This window comes from Diuraphis noxia, unplaced genomic scaffold, assembly GCF_037042655.1.
Source record: "Diuraphis noxia isolate RWA-SAM2 unplaced genomic scaffold, SU_Dnox_SAM2 contig0002, whole genome shotgun sequence".
In the NCBI taxonomy this organism is placed as follows: Eukaryota; Metazoa; Arthropoda; class Insecta; order Hemiptera; family Aphididae; genus Diuraphis; species Diuraphis noxia.
The window spans coordinates 70,974,543-70,988,357 of NW_028301712.1; the positions used below are offsets into that span (position 1 = coordinate 70,974,543).

General features: G+C 26.2%; 1 protein-coding gene across 2 annotated transcripts in view; it reads left to right on the top strand.

Moving 5' to 3' along the window:
• LOC107173099 (pumilio) overlaps positions 1-13,815 on the top strand; it is a 108,153-nt gene that overhangs the window by 57,880 nt on the left and 36,458 nt on the right. The gene's annotated exons all lie outside the window — the stretch shown is intronic.

Genomic DNA, 13,815 nt, shown 5'->3' on the forward strand with positions numbered 1-13,815 from the left:
CTATAAAAATAAATATTAATATTCTAATAATTATGTAACAGATCTATATTATTGTTTTGTAATAAAATATTCTTATATATAACGGTTGCATTCAATTTTTAATTTATGTGTATCTCTGTAGAGAATAAATAATTGAGTAGGTATAGCAATTAGATGCTAAGATCTAAGGAAATGCATTTATAACATTTTACTTCAATATTCTATTGTACAATTTATGGTCCTTATGTGTTAATACTAGTTTACGGGTACCTACTACATGTTCTCTAAAACCTGTCAATAAAATTATGTTGCGTACAATAAACCTAAACGATTTAATGTATAATAAACGTATTATTTTTAATTAATAAGACATTTATTTAAATAATTATTTGTTATCTACTTATTATAACTTATAAACATTATATGTTAATTATAAAGGTCAACGAAATCAATGAAAATAATTGTTCCTCTGAGTTCTACTGTTCTGTGACAGAAAATAAACGTATACTATATTTATAGTATCTATATTCTATATAGGCTAGACATAATTATTTATTATACAAACTAATTACCATTCACGTTAATCAAATATAATTAATTTAGAGTATAGTTGATAACTATTCAAATAAAGTATAATACCTACATGTCTTTTTAAAAGCTATAGCCAGAAAAAATATTTGGTAATATACTGTACTTATCTTAATTTTCAAACCTTATTGTTGCATTAAATTTTTGAATTTGGTGGATGATGGTTGTCAAGTTATTTGTTACAGATATTCATATAGAGGTATTAAATTATTAGCGTTCGTGTATAATTTTTTTTTAATCTTTTAATCTGCTCAGTTTTATCATTGGTTAGTTTCTAATAATTTAAAAAAGTTGGGCTTCAATTTTATATTTATGTGAACAGTGGTCAGTATACGAGAATGCGTTATGATGTAAAGTAATTTTTTGTTTGTTTTTTTTTATTATTCGCCTACAAAGTCAAACCAGTTCAATGTACGCTTACACTGAATTAAACATTATAATATATATAATATAGTTTGATTTTGAAATATTTTGAGTTTGGACATAGTAATTTTTGGCTGTTTGGATTCAAAATATTTTAAAATTGTACATTAAAAGGAAATTATTATTTTTTTATCTCCCATTCATAACTTTACAGTGTGTATATTAGCATTCTTCTTCCTTTGATCATTATAAATGTTCCAGTCATGAACATTACTGGGTAATTGTTGGCTGATGGCAGATCTTAATTAATGGAACGTTGAACGAGATAGACTGAGAGAAATAAAAATAGCAAGATCCGTTATTTTTATTATTATTTTTTTTTATTAGGAACCGGTTTCGCGAGAGATTCGTCGTAAACCGGACGGCCACTGAACTCCATTCGTGCTTACAACGTTGCCGGAAATACAATTCGTTTTCTTTTCGTTTTGTATGTATTCTACTAGAATTTTTTTTAAAACGTCACTTAACCGTTGACGAACCATTAATTGTAAAAAAAAGTTAAATAATTGGCGATTCTTTAATATATATTATATTTATGTGTGCGGTAACTTGCGAGCGTGTGTATCAGATTCGGTGGTTTATATTTTGATCCCCAGGAAAAAATTGCTGCTTTCTCGCAATCTGTTTAATAACTGTCTGAGTTAAATTAAAATAAAACGAACCAATTTATTATATTAGTATTAAAAAAATACATATCAGAATATAAGTTGCTAAAAGATAAAATATATATTCTATTTCAGAAGTGGAATTCCTTCATTTATTTCTATAGTTTATTTAAAAAATCAATAATGCTTTTTAAACAACAAATGAGTTTCCTTTCCATCTCGTTAACACAATAGAAATCGAATGAAAACCTTTTTTTTTTAATAAGTAATCGATATTCTTCGTTATATGTATAGTTTTCTTTTCAGGAATCAGAATATTGTCAAATTTTGGATTCTTAGACAACTAATAATTTTGATTTGAAATATCCATTAATTTTTGATTTCTTGTTCTATTGGTTTTTTACTTGTAGACAATTAGTAGAAAATATAATGCGAAAATTATTGTTTTTCAATATTAAAATAATTATTTTGTTTATTTAGGTTTATAAACAAAATTAGGCACACATTGGTCTTATATTTATATTATTAACTCCAAAGGTTGAAGGTAATTCTTTAGACATACCATAACATGCAAATCATATTGCCCGCTTACAGTTTTATACATAAAAATGATACGAACATTCCATTTTTATCTAACAGGATATGTTTAATATTGTATATTTAGCGATAATGGTTTCCCATTTCAAGTCATTATCATGAATATATTTTACAGTATACGCTGATGTATCATTTTTTTTATCAGTTCTTTGTTGACACATAAGTCTATCTTTGTTATTATGATTACTTTTTATATTCCATCTGTTATATTTATTATAAAATAATATTTTAGTTGTCGATAGTTATTTTAAACTTAAGATGAATTGAGTTTCAATGAACTTGCGCAGTATCTACAGGAGTTAGTATTTTATTTAGATGATTGTTACGAATTTTAAACATGTGGGTTCCTAAATAGCAAGTTTAATATTTGATTTTTTCATAAATTATACTATGTATTCGATTTCAGTTGAGAATTATTCAATGATTACTAAATTAAGTAATACTTTTGAGGTACAGTGTTATAAATCTTAATTATCTCGTGAAATATTTATGATTAATATTAATTACGTCATATTTTTATGATAAACAATGTATGGAATATGTTTATTATAATATTTCTATTAAACATCAAACCATATTATTAAGCAGATTGTTATGATGTATCATATTTATATTATTGTTTTATTGTTTAGTCAATTAACAAGTATCCATATATTCCCTTTATTATTTTATCCAAAATATTGAGCGCTTTTGTATTAACTACATTTGATTTCGTAAACTTTAATTGCTTGCAGACCTGTGTTATATATCATAATTCATATTATTTAAGTATATTTATATAGAAAAATATCTAGATACGTATTTAAATGTATGGAAATTTATCGTAATTTATATTTATTTATTTTAATTTTGAACTACTTAGTAGCTATTTTGTATTTGCAAAGATCGACGAAAGTCTAACGTTTTATTTTAATTGCGTTTTGCCGAACTCTACACTATTGGGGGTTTCTTGTATTTTAAAGGCGGTGACATAATGACATTTTAATAATAACTTGATCCCGCCGAGTCGTTGTGGTTTTGTTTGCACTGAGGTGCTTGTTGTTTTATTCAGCGCAATACAGAGTCGAAAATTGAGTGGCGGAAGTTGCTTTCCAAAAGCAATTTTGTGGTATGTATATTAGGAGGGGGTAGTATTGTGGAACTATTAACGTTAGTTCCCCAGTACAGAGGAGACAAGCCCGCAACTTTTGGACGAATATTGTATTATGTGTTCTAGTCTTTATAGGATTTTGTTTTACTAGGTATATGGACTTAATAGATTTGAAGTTGCTCACGTTTAGTGTTCTACCTACATGATAAAATTAAATTGAAAAATATTGATTAGATTGAAATATAAAATTTTATGTATAGTGAGCATAAGATTTTTACTTACCTCCGTATGTACGAAAAATAATTTATATGTGCAATTTAAATTTTTTTAATGCTATTCATAGTAATATAATCATTTGTTAATTATGTATATTTTTTGTTTATTTAGAATTGTATGATTTAAATTTTAACGACCATTTTTTCTATCTTCAAAAAAATAAAAAAAAACATTTCGCAATTCATACTTTAATTTATTAAAAAGTAGTTCTTCTACATAAATTATAAAAACAATGCATTAATAGTATATTAAAAAAGTTATTTAAAAAAAGTTGTTATTTGTTATTGTTACCAATATTTATCAATTAAATAATTATATACTTTATCTAGTTAAAAAGAATTTGAAATATTTTTAACCATTATTTGTTAGTATAAATAATTCGTGAAACTCACAAATTATTAGTTTTAGTAGTTAGAAGTATTTTTAATTTTTTAATTACAAGTTATATGAGTTATTCTGGACCATACTAACTTCGCTTATATTAAATTTAGAATATAAATATTTACCTCAATAAACATGATTTTTTTGTTTCCTAATTACATTAATATAACTCAGAAGGTTATATTTGACTAACAATTAAAATTGATATTCAATTAGCTAATAAAAATATTTATTTTATTCAATTAAACATGCTGTATACTACTAAATTTCTATTTTTTTTTATATTAAAATAATGATATTTTTAATAGACGGTATATCATGTATATTTGTGAAACTGTAATCCTTCACCAATTTTGAAATATAAACGTAGTATTATACGATAAGTGTATTGTGTTTACAGTAAAGGTTTCAAAGAAATATATTTTATATCGTAATTTGCTTAACGTGAATTAATAAAGTTATAATACGTATGATATAATATAATATAGGTACTATATATTATGTTTTATTATTTTAGCCAATTATTACTATTTTTATTTTCTATTAGCTGTTATACAGCTAGAATATGTATGTAACTGTAGGTCAGTGTTGTCTTTTTAGAGGGTGTTGCACTGTGACGTTTTTCTTAATAGACTAGTGCCTGCAGCCCGAGGACACCAAAATGAGTTATATCAAACAAGAAATGCAGAGACTTAAAATATTTATTTAAGTCTTTAATTTTAGAGATGTTATTCATGTAGATTACAAAGGGTAATATACGAGCTGTTAAAAAATAACTTTAAGACATATATTTTTTTTACAGAAAATGTTATCGTGAAAAACAAATCTTATGCTTTAATTGTAACTGAAGTTATACTGAATTCTTGGAGTATGGTATACTTCAATATACCGCATGTACCAACTCATGGTATTTAAGCCTTCAATATTCCTCGGTTGTACCTATAGTAAAGAGTGGGTAAAAACTTTAAATACCTTTGCATCTGACTAGAAATAATTCCTTTTTTTTATCTTCGTTCTCCTTGATGTAGATTTAGCATGACATAGAATGTTACTTTTACCCATTTAAAGTAAAAATAAAAAAAACTAGACAGCTGTAAAAATCCTGGTATTTTTCGTTTTTTTAAAAAAAATTATGTTTATCACTAAGGAAATTATGATCAAAACTCTGCACGAAAACTATGTGTATTTTGCCCGCTGTATCTAAAAATTTTAAATGCGTCTCGCGCGTGTAATGAATGTTCGGGCACGTCTTCTGTGCGTAAGTCCTTGAGTGCTAAAATGGAATCCGAAATAACGCCACGAAGTCATTTTACTATTATGAATATCATTATTGTTGCCTGGCGTGTCATTTTCGTACAATAAGCGTACCCGGCATTTATTTTATTTTTATTTTCCCACTCACCCAGCCAGAGCTCCGGGGGATGACCCATCACTGGCATTCTGTACAAATACTTACACACACACCATAATTGCTACTGTTTCGTTGTATGTGTAACCAAATAAAATGAAAAGTTAATAATGGAAAAATAAAAAATATAGGTTGGTATATATATAAAAACAGCAAGTACATTAATATTCGACTATATAGTGTTTAAACGTTATTGTTGTCTGGATTACTTAACATAATTATTGTCCTCCTATTTTATCCTCTTTACACGCAACTATTGAAGTCTTAAAAACCTTATCAGTCAGTGATTATACATGATTATGGACAACTACTCTTCCTTGATTACTACAACTACTCTTCCTTATCAATTGGTGGTTTTGTGACAGAACTATGTTTTGAAAGCTTAAAACACTAAGCACAAAAAAATATAAATATATTATATGGTAGATACTATAGGTTATCTATACAAAAAAAACACTTGAATCAAGTATTCAATGGTGTGACACGCGTGGGTATTGTTTATCTTGGATTCGTCCCAATTTTCGTATATGCTTAAGTTGGAATTAGGTTTCAAAATTATGAACAAATCGATTCAAATTGACTCCAAAATAATAACTAGAGCTTAAAAAATATTTGTATATATGTGAAAATATATTCACACGTAGATAAAAAAAAATATAAATACCTAATAATAATGATAAAACACTTTCTCCACTCGTAGTGTATGCGTGTAATGTTGTACGACATGCTCCTATTTACCATTTAAGAAGACAAGCGAGGATATTTAATTAGACTGCCAAAGAATTTATAAAGCAAAATACCGGTTAAAAATTCTAGAAATCGGATCACTATCTTTTAATAATTTGGAGCAGGTGAAAACAAACAACATATTATCTTTATGAGCTGGTTTTACCTTATGCTATCGATTTTTCAAATTTTTAACAATAACATAAATTATTAATAGTTTATTGGCTATATTAGTGATATTACTATCCATTAAAAATTATATAAAAGTAGTTTATTTTTTTTTAAAACTAAAATCTTTTTTGAGAATAATTTATTATTTTTGGAATGCGATGTAGGCTAAACCGCTATACCGTACCTACGAAAGAGGGTTATTCTTTCATGCTTAAATCTCAGCTATTTTCGTGTTAAGAAAGTACAAACACCTGTGTATAGTTATTTTTAGCTCAATGTATCTTAATGCTTCTTATGTATCTTCTTTAAAAGTTTATATGTTGCTATAATATTAGTAACGTGAACCTTGAAAGTATTCTGTTTAACTATTATTTATTAAACTTGTGGGATTATTTACTCGTTATTTATTTTATAACAATATATTATGTAAGTATATATTTACATTGATTACTTATTAAAAATAATAATAATTTGGCGATATTCTTAAATGTTACTGCTATATATTTTTATTTTTTAATTACTATCAAATTTAATTCTAGTAAAAAAAAATGACTATACCTATATGTGCTAATAATTTCATTTTATTTTTTCTATGTAATAAGTATTTTTTTTTAGAATTTGACAAATGTAGTTTTTAATGTTTATCAAATACCTGCAGGGCAGTTAAATGTTTTAATATGATTAATGTCAATCTACAAATTATAACAATATTTTTATAAGAAAAGTAATTTCGATAGAAATATTTTAAGGGAGATTATCAGTTATTAATTAATTAATTTTAGTACTGTTTGGTATTCTTTCTGTACGCTGGTCTAATACTAATATTAAAGTTTTACATCCTATTTAAAAATAAAACTTTGTATTCAATATTAGTAAACGTTTTGATAAATAACAAAACTCTTTAAGTCTAAAGACTAATGGTATCCAACATTATTTGGAGTGGGTAATAGGCTAGAGAAATGTGCTAGCTCTTGGGCTTGAATATACGTGACTATTCGTGCTACCATGAACAAGTAATTATAACTAATAACTATAGTGATAGGTAGCAGGTAGTATATATCAAAATTTGTATCCTCTGTCAAACAATGATATCCTCCGTATTCTCAAGAATGATGTTTATTAAATACTCTTATATTATTATTATAAGAATTTCCCATTATGAACAATGTGTTCATTATTTTTTTAATAAAACGAACGTAAACAACGATGTTATAAATAGGAAGCATTTATAATAAGTATTAAATTATTTAGTTTTACTTTTCAAAACGTTCTTTAACAAAGTTTTTATAACTTTTTATAAAAGCTTAGCCGTGATTATTGGTATAGCATTTGAAAAATGATCTTCTATTTTGTTAGCTATCATTTAAAAATATTGAACAGTTAACTTAAGTTATAATATGTGTGTAATAAATTGTTAAGTAAATGGTTCGTAGAATAGAAAGGTACAAGTAAAACCGTTAGATCTAATTCATCGATGGATTTCATAGGAAGGTTGTTTGTCCATAAAATAAAAAAGTGCTATTTCTCAAGATACGTATATATGGATAAACTTATATTTTACTTATTTAATGCACGTATTCCGGTGAACTATTTGTACAGTATTATAACTTTGCATTAAAATTTGTTTAGAAATTATATAATTTATAATTTATATATATAGGTATTTATAAATTATTATATTTGTTGTTATCTGATTGCTCTTGCTGGCAGATTATCAAGTGTTCGAAATAAGTCTGAAAGAAAGTGCATTGTTCGATAAATATGGCGCGGTATGCGTTTTGGGATGAGACGATCGCAGGAAATTATTAAAAATAAACAAATTATTTTTTAACTTAAAAAAATTAATACCGTTGTTATTCACTATGTAATTGTGAATAACTGAAACAATCAAGTCTATCTTGTTAAAAAAAAAAACTAATTTTCATTTATACCTACATATAAAAAAAATGTTAATGTGATTGTATTTTATAACTAAAATATGTCATCATCTTTCTTTCTTTATATCAAATAATATCTCATAATATTATCAAAATAAATAATTATAAATTATAGCTTCTACCTATTAGCCAATAGCTGATTTCCAGATGTCTCTAAAGTTTATTTTCATTTTTTTTTTTTTTTTTTTTTTTATTGAGATATCATAATTTTGTTTTATTTGAAAGACTGATAATATAGGGATAAGAACAACAAATATTTCATAATTTTAGTTAAAAGTTTTAGTTTAAATGTTACTCAAGTCATGTAGCAGTCTTGTATAGGTACTGTTGATGAAACATTAAATCCTTTTTTACTTATAGAATTCCATAAACGCCTCGAAATAGAAGAAGAAGGATTGGTCTTGTGTATATGTACTAATAGTAATCCTACATAAGTATAGTGTTATTACCTACGTTTATTTACTTCGATGTGTGAAAAGTACCTACACACGAGAGATTTTCATATCATTCTTAGAGCTTAGCATGGTATGGAATAGTGACGCGACGAAACAACGGAAAATGTGACAAACGAATAGTAGGTATAGTGTTGTCGGCCAAACACCACTGCCAGTTCCACTAGTGCCGAATAACTTGACTGCGGCGGCCATGATTAATGGTTACGTAGAGCTAAAGGTCTGTCGAGGGATTTACAGACGCTAAACGTTTGACAAGCGGATACATTTTTCATGTCTCTTCGGATAGCAGTAGTTGGGTGTCTGAGAAAAAAAAATTGAAAACAAAGTTGTAAAAAAAACACAAAAACAAATCACCACTTCTGTATAAAACTACCATAGAGGGTCAATATCAAACGCTGAGGAATAACTATTCTTTGTAGCAAAAAGTAAAATACAAAAATAACCCCTCCCCAACCCTCCCCATAAACATTAATTTAAATGTGTCTATTTGTACGCATCGCAGTGAAATCGATTCAATAATTCAGTGGTTCTGACCATGAGAAAGAATAGTACTTTGCACCGTGTGCAATATTGCAAACAGGGAGCCGCTTCTAATGGAAGTCAATTTTGATTTCACCGAATGTACTTCTAGATCGGCTGCAGACCTATTGCAGTGAGTCTATTAATTCAGGTGATAGAAAATGTATGATGGAGTAGGAAATGATTTCTCGTCATTAGCGTTTCACGCGTGTAGTTTATATTGGCTTGTACACATATTCTAGAGAAGTGTATTAGGTATAATATTGTTGTGTATATCATATAGTGAGTCGCGTATAGTGACTGATGTTTAGACGTTAATTCATTCGTCGATGAGAATCTTTGCGGGTCTTTGATGTAAAGTAGGTATATAAGACTTAAAAGTTCCTTTGCTCTTTGAAATGCTTAATTTTATCACAAATGGTTAATTGCCTTAAATAATTTACGATGGGTATAATACTAGATGCATTGTATCAATTTATAGTACCTAATATGACATCCATGCTTTTATGATATCTATACACTATTATAATACACCTTAGGTTGTGTTATTAATATGTGTCTTTCACAATTTTTATTTAAGATTTTGAAGAAAATCCTTCTTTAACGTTTTAGATTCTGAACCGAGTGATGAATTGATTTTACAATGATGTGTTTTTTTTTTTTGTGTCTGTGTAGGTACAGCATAACAGTCGAAATAATGCTTCAATTTCAAACTTTGGGGTGGTTTCCGATGTAAAAGTGAATATCCTTGTTGCATTATAGAGGTCAAAAGTAAACATTTTCCAACAGTTTTCAAAAAAATCGATTTTTTTTATATGGTTGTAATTCAAAAACTAATCACTGTAATTACTTGAAATTTTCACCAAATTTTTATGTTAGTGTTATCTATATACAGTTTAATTTTCCAAAAAATTTTAACTTTTTTGAGATGTTTATAGACCACTGAAATTTTTGATTTTTATGAGAATTTTTTTGAAGTATCGGTAAAAAAAATTAAATGACCAAAAAAACTTGAAAATTTAATACAAGGTTCCTTATGAGTTGTTCTTATTGTAGCTAAAAAAAATTAAAAATCGTTAGTCACGATTTATTTTTATAAGCGTTTATAGTTCAAATTTTTACAAAATCAGTCGAAAACGCGAAAATTTGCAAGTAATTTTGAAGTTGAAAAATCATAAAATTGTTTGTGTTTATAACTAAAGATTAAAAATACAACACTAAGTTTTCCATAAGTTTTCCTTCAAGTAGCTATAGAGGAAACTCGAAGCATCATTAAAGGAAAAATTTTAAGTGCGTTTGAATTTTAAATTTTTACGAAATAGCGTAACTAACGATAACGATTTATCCTCAAACGATTTTAAACATTTGTTATTATTCAAAAAGTATAAGTCGTAGATACTTGAAAATTTTACCAGTTATTGATATTGGCATTCTCTTTACATGATTTAATTTTCAAAATATTCAAACTTTTTTTGAGGTATTTATAAACAACTGAAATTTTCAATTTTCCTGAAATTTTTTTTTAAGTGTCGATAACATTTTTTTGGCCTTATCAAAATACTTGAAAATTGAATACATACAAAGTTTCTCATAAGTTATTCTTATAGTGATTAAAAAATTATAAGAATACATATGCACAATTTTTTTTATTAGCATTTGAAGTTCAAATATTGACAAAAATTCTTCAAAACCATGAATATTTGTAAATTATTTTGTATTTCAAAATTCATAAAATTATTTGTATTTATATCTAAGGTTAAAAAAATTTAACACTAAGTTTTACATAAGTTTTGCTTTAAATAGCTATAGAGAAAATTTGAAGTGTCATAGGAAAAAAGTTTTGAGCGTTTGAGTTTTAAATTTTTATCAAATCAGGTATATGTTTATCTATGATAATATAAGGTATTATGAATTATGATAACTACATGCAATGTTTTTGGAAAAATTGATTAACCATGCCTTATTCAAAATGCGTCCTAATTGAAAAATAATATATTTGTTTCAAAATAGAATATATGGCAGTATTTAAATATAATATATCCTAGACTGTCAAATCATCTCCGTTCAGAATCATTTTTCGTATACAATGATACCTATCATTGCATTCAAATTTAACCTACCCTAGTCAGAGGTCCACCCCATCACCTAATATACAGCAAAGCGACGACCACTTTTTTTGGTTTTTAGATGTGTTCCGTAATACTCGTACTCTGTTTTTTTGTGTTTGTATATTCAACCATCACTGCATTATTAATGACAAGAGTTCGCTGTTTGTGTCAGTTCGTTGTTGATTCCTTTATACGCCAATGGCTTATACATTTTAATGTCAATAAATATAAAATCATTCCTATTCAAACCAAGCACGATATTTAATTTCAACAATGTTGGTTACAACACGATATTTTATTATTTTAAGAGTATAACAGGAAACAATTTTCTATAAATTTTTACGTATTCGTACGTTCTTTATGATAGAAATAAAGGTATTTACCGCAATGGATAAAAAATACTGAGAACAATATTATATTATATTTGTCTTTCTGTCCAAAAGGTTTATTAATATTAAGGTTATAATTATTTAGAATAGAAAATAACTTCTTTGAACATAAATATATTAAAAATAGGTTCAGACTAAAATTTCGGAAGACATTTTTTAGGTTAGGTTAGTGATTGCATCTGTTCATTTTTATCATTTTTACTCAAATTAAATTAATGTTTACAATCAATCATTTTAATTTTAATTAGACTAAGTTATCCCTGGTAATATGTCACATGAGACCATGTACAAAATACCTATCTACGATTCACAAAATGTGTGTTTTGTTTACCAAGATATTATTGAACGGAGTTTCAAGTTGTTATAAATAAAAATATATTTTCATGTCAGCGCACATTTTTTTTTAAATATATTATTCAATATTTTACAAGTTCAGCATATTTATATATTTAAAGAAGGCAGCGTCATAAAAATAGATTTCAAGTCAACCATTCAATCTGACTTATGAACTGATGCCCCTTAGATTCACTCACAATATTTCATAATATGCAAACATTTTTACTTACGTAATAATAAACTAATTTTGGTGTGTAATATATATATATATTTTTTTTTCGATAAAATTTATATAGAATCCAATAACCGCATGGACGGAGTTTAAATAAAAAATAATAATAAATAAACGGCTGCTGCCTGAATAAAAGTCTTATGAATTTTGTCCAACGCGAATTTATTGTGTTGTCCCAACCCTATCAACTTTATTGGAAATCAGTCGTCTATATCGAAGTCCTCTTAGGTGTTATTTTGTATGGATAATAATTCCGGATGCTGTGCTTTGATAAACTCCATTAGATAAAAAAATTCTTATTGAATTAATATTAATTATAGTGTGCGTATATATCCTTGTTATAATAATATCGGAGTTATGTGTGTGTGTGTGTGTAATATTATTTATTCATAATTTTTATATATGAAAATACATTCCCGCAGCACTTATATAGTTATAAGATTAAAACTTTTGGTATTGTCTTATTGCACGTGCGACTTGTTTCTCAACTGCTTACTCGGATAGAAGATTTTGGTATATTGAAACTCATCTGTTTTATTAAAGGATCATGGAATATTATTCGACTTTTGGTTTTAGTACAGATTTCCTCTCGACTGGTGACACTTTTTACGGAGCATATGTCTTCAGTGACATAGATTTTAAATATTTTGTATTCAATTGAAGTTTTTCCATGATATTTACTAAACAACAAAATGAAATCGAACGGAGACCATCAGTTGTCCGTTTAAAATTGTATTTTATTTAACATGATTTTTAAAATAATTTTGTATTTATAATATCAGATAATTAATACTTTAACGGAATACTTCATTTAAACTAATTATGATTTTATTTAAATACTATGTATTCCGACAATGGAATGTTGGTATGCCCACTGTAAAAACTACCTATATTATAATGGTCTTTTTTTTTTTTTGGTATTCCTAAATATGTCCAACTATTATTTTCATTAATTTTTATTTCTATAGACTTTAGGATAAAATATTTTTGTTTAAAAACATAGTTCAATAATAATTAAATAGGTAATGATTTTTTTCATGAATTTTTTATTAAAATAATACTGATTGGTATTTATTAATAAAGATCAACTGAATATATATAATTTATATATTAAAAAAAAGGATTTTATATACTATTTCTGAATACTTATATATCATATTACTTGAGAAAACGAAATACTTATCCTTTAATCGTATATTTTAATCAAATTTCAAAAACTTAAGGGTACCTATAGACTCTTAAACATAATGCTTGTGAGTAAATTTATTTTGGCTCATTGTTTTTATATTGATCAGTTTACTACTGACATTAATACTTTATATATATATTCTTAATATTTTCACTCTGTTATAGTTTTAATACAAAATAATATGCATTACAGTTTAGTACTTATTGAGCTTTCTTCTGTTGTGGTGAGAACTGAACATTTACTAAATGTTCGTATAAATGCGTTCAAACTTCTGTTATGTAAATAATGCATTTATTGTTTGTATTTAATGCTTATGTGGCTGTCAAAATGTCTGTTTAAATTTGGTTTAATCATCTAAGTGGTTATTATAGGTACTCATTATTATAATAGTAGTTTATTAAGGAGT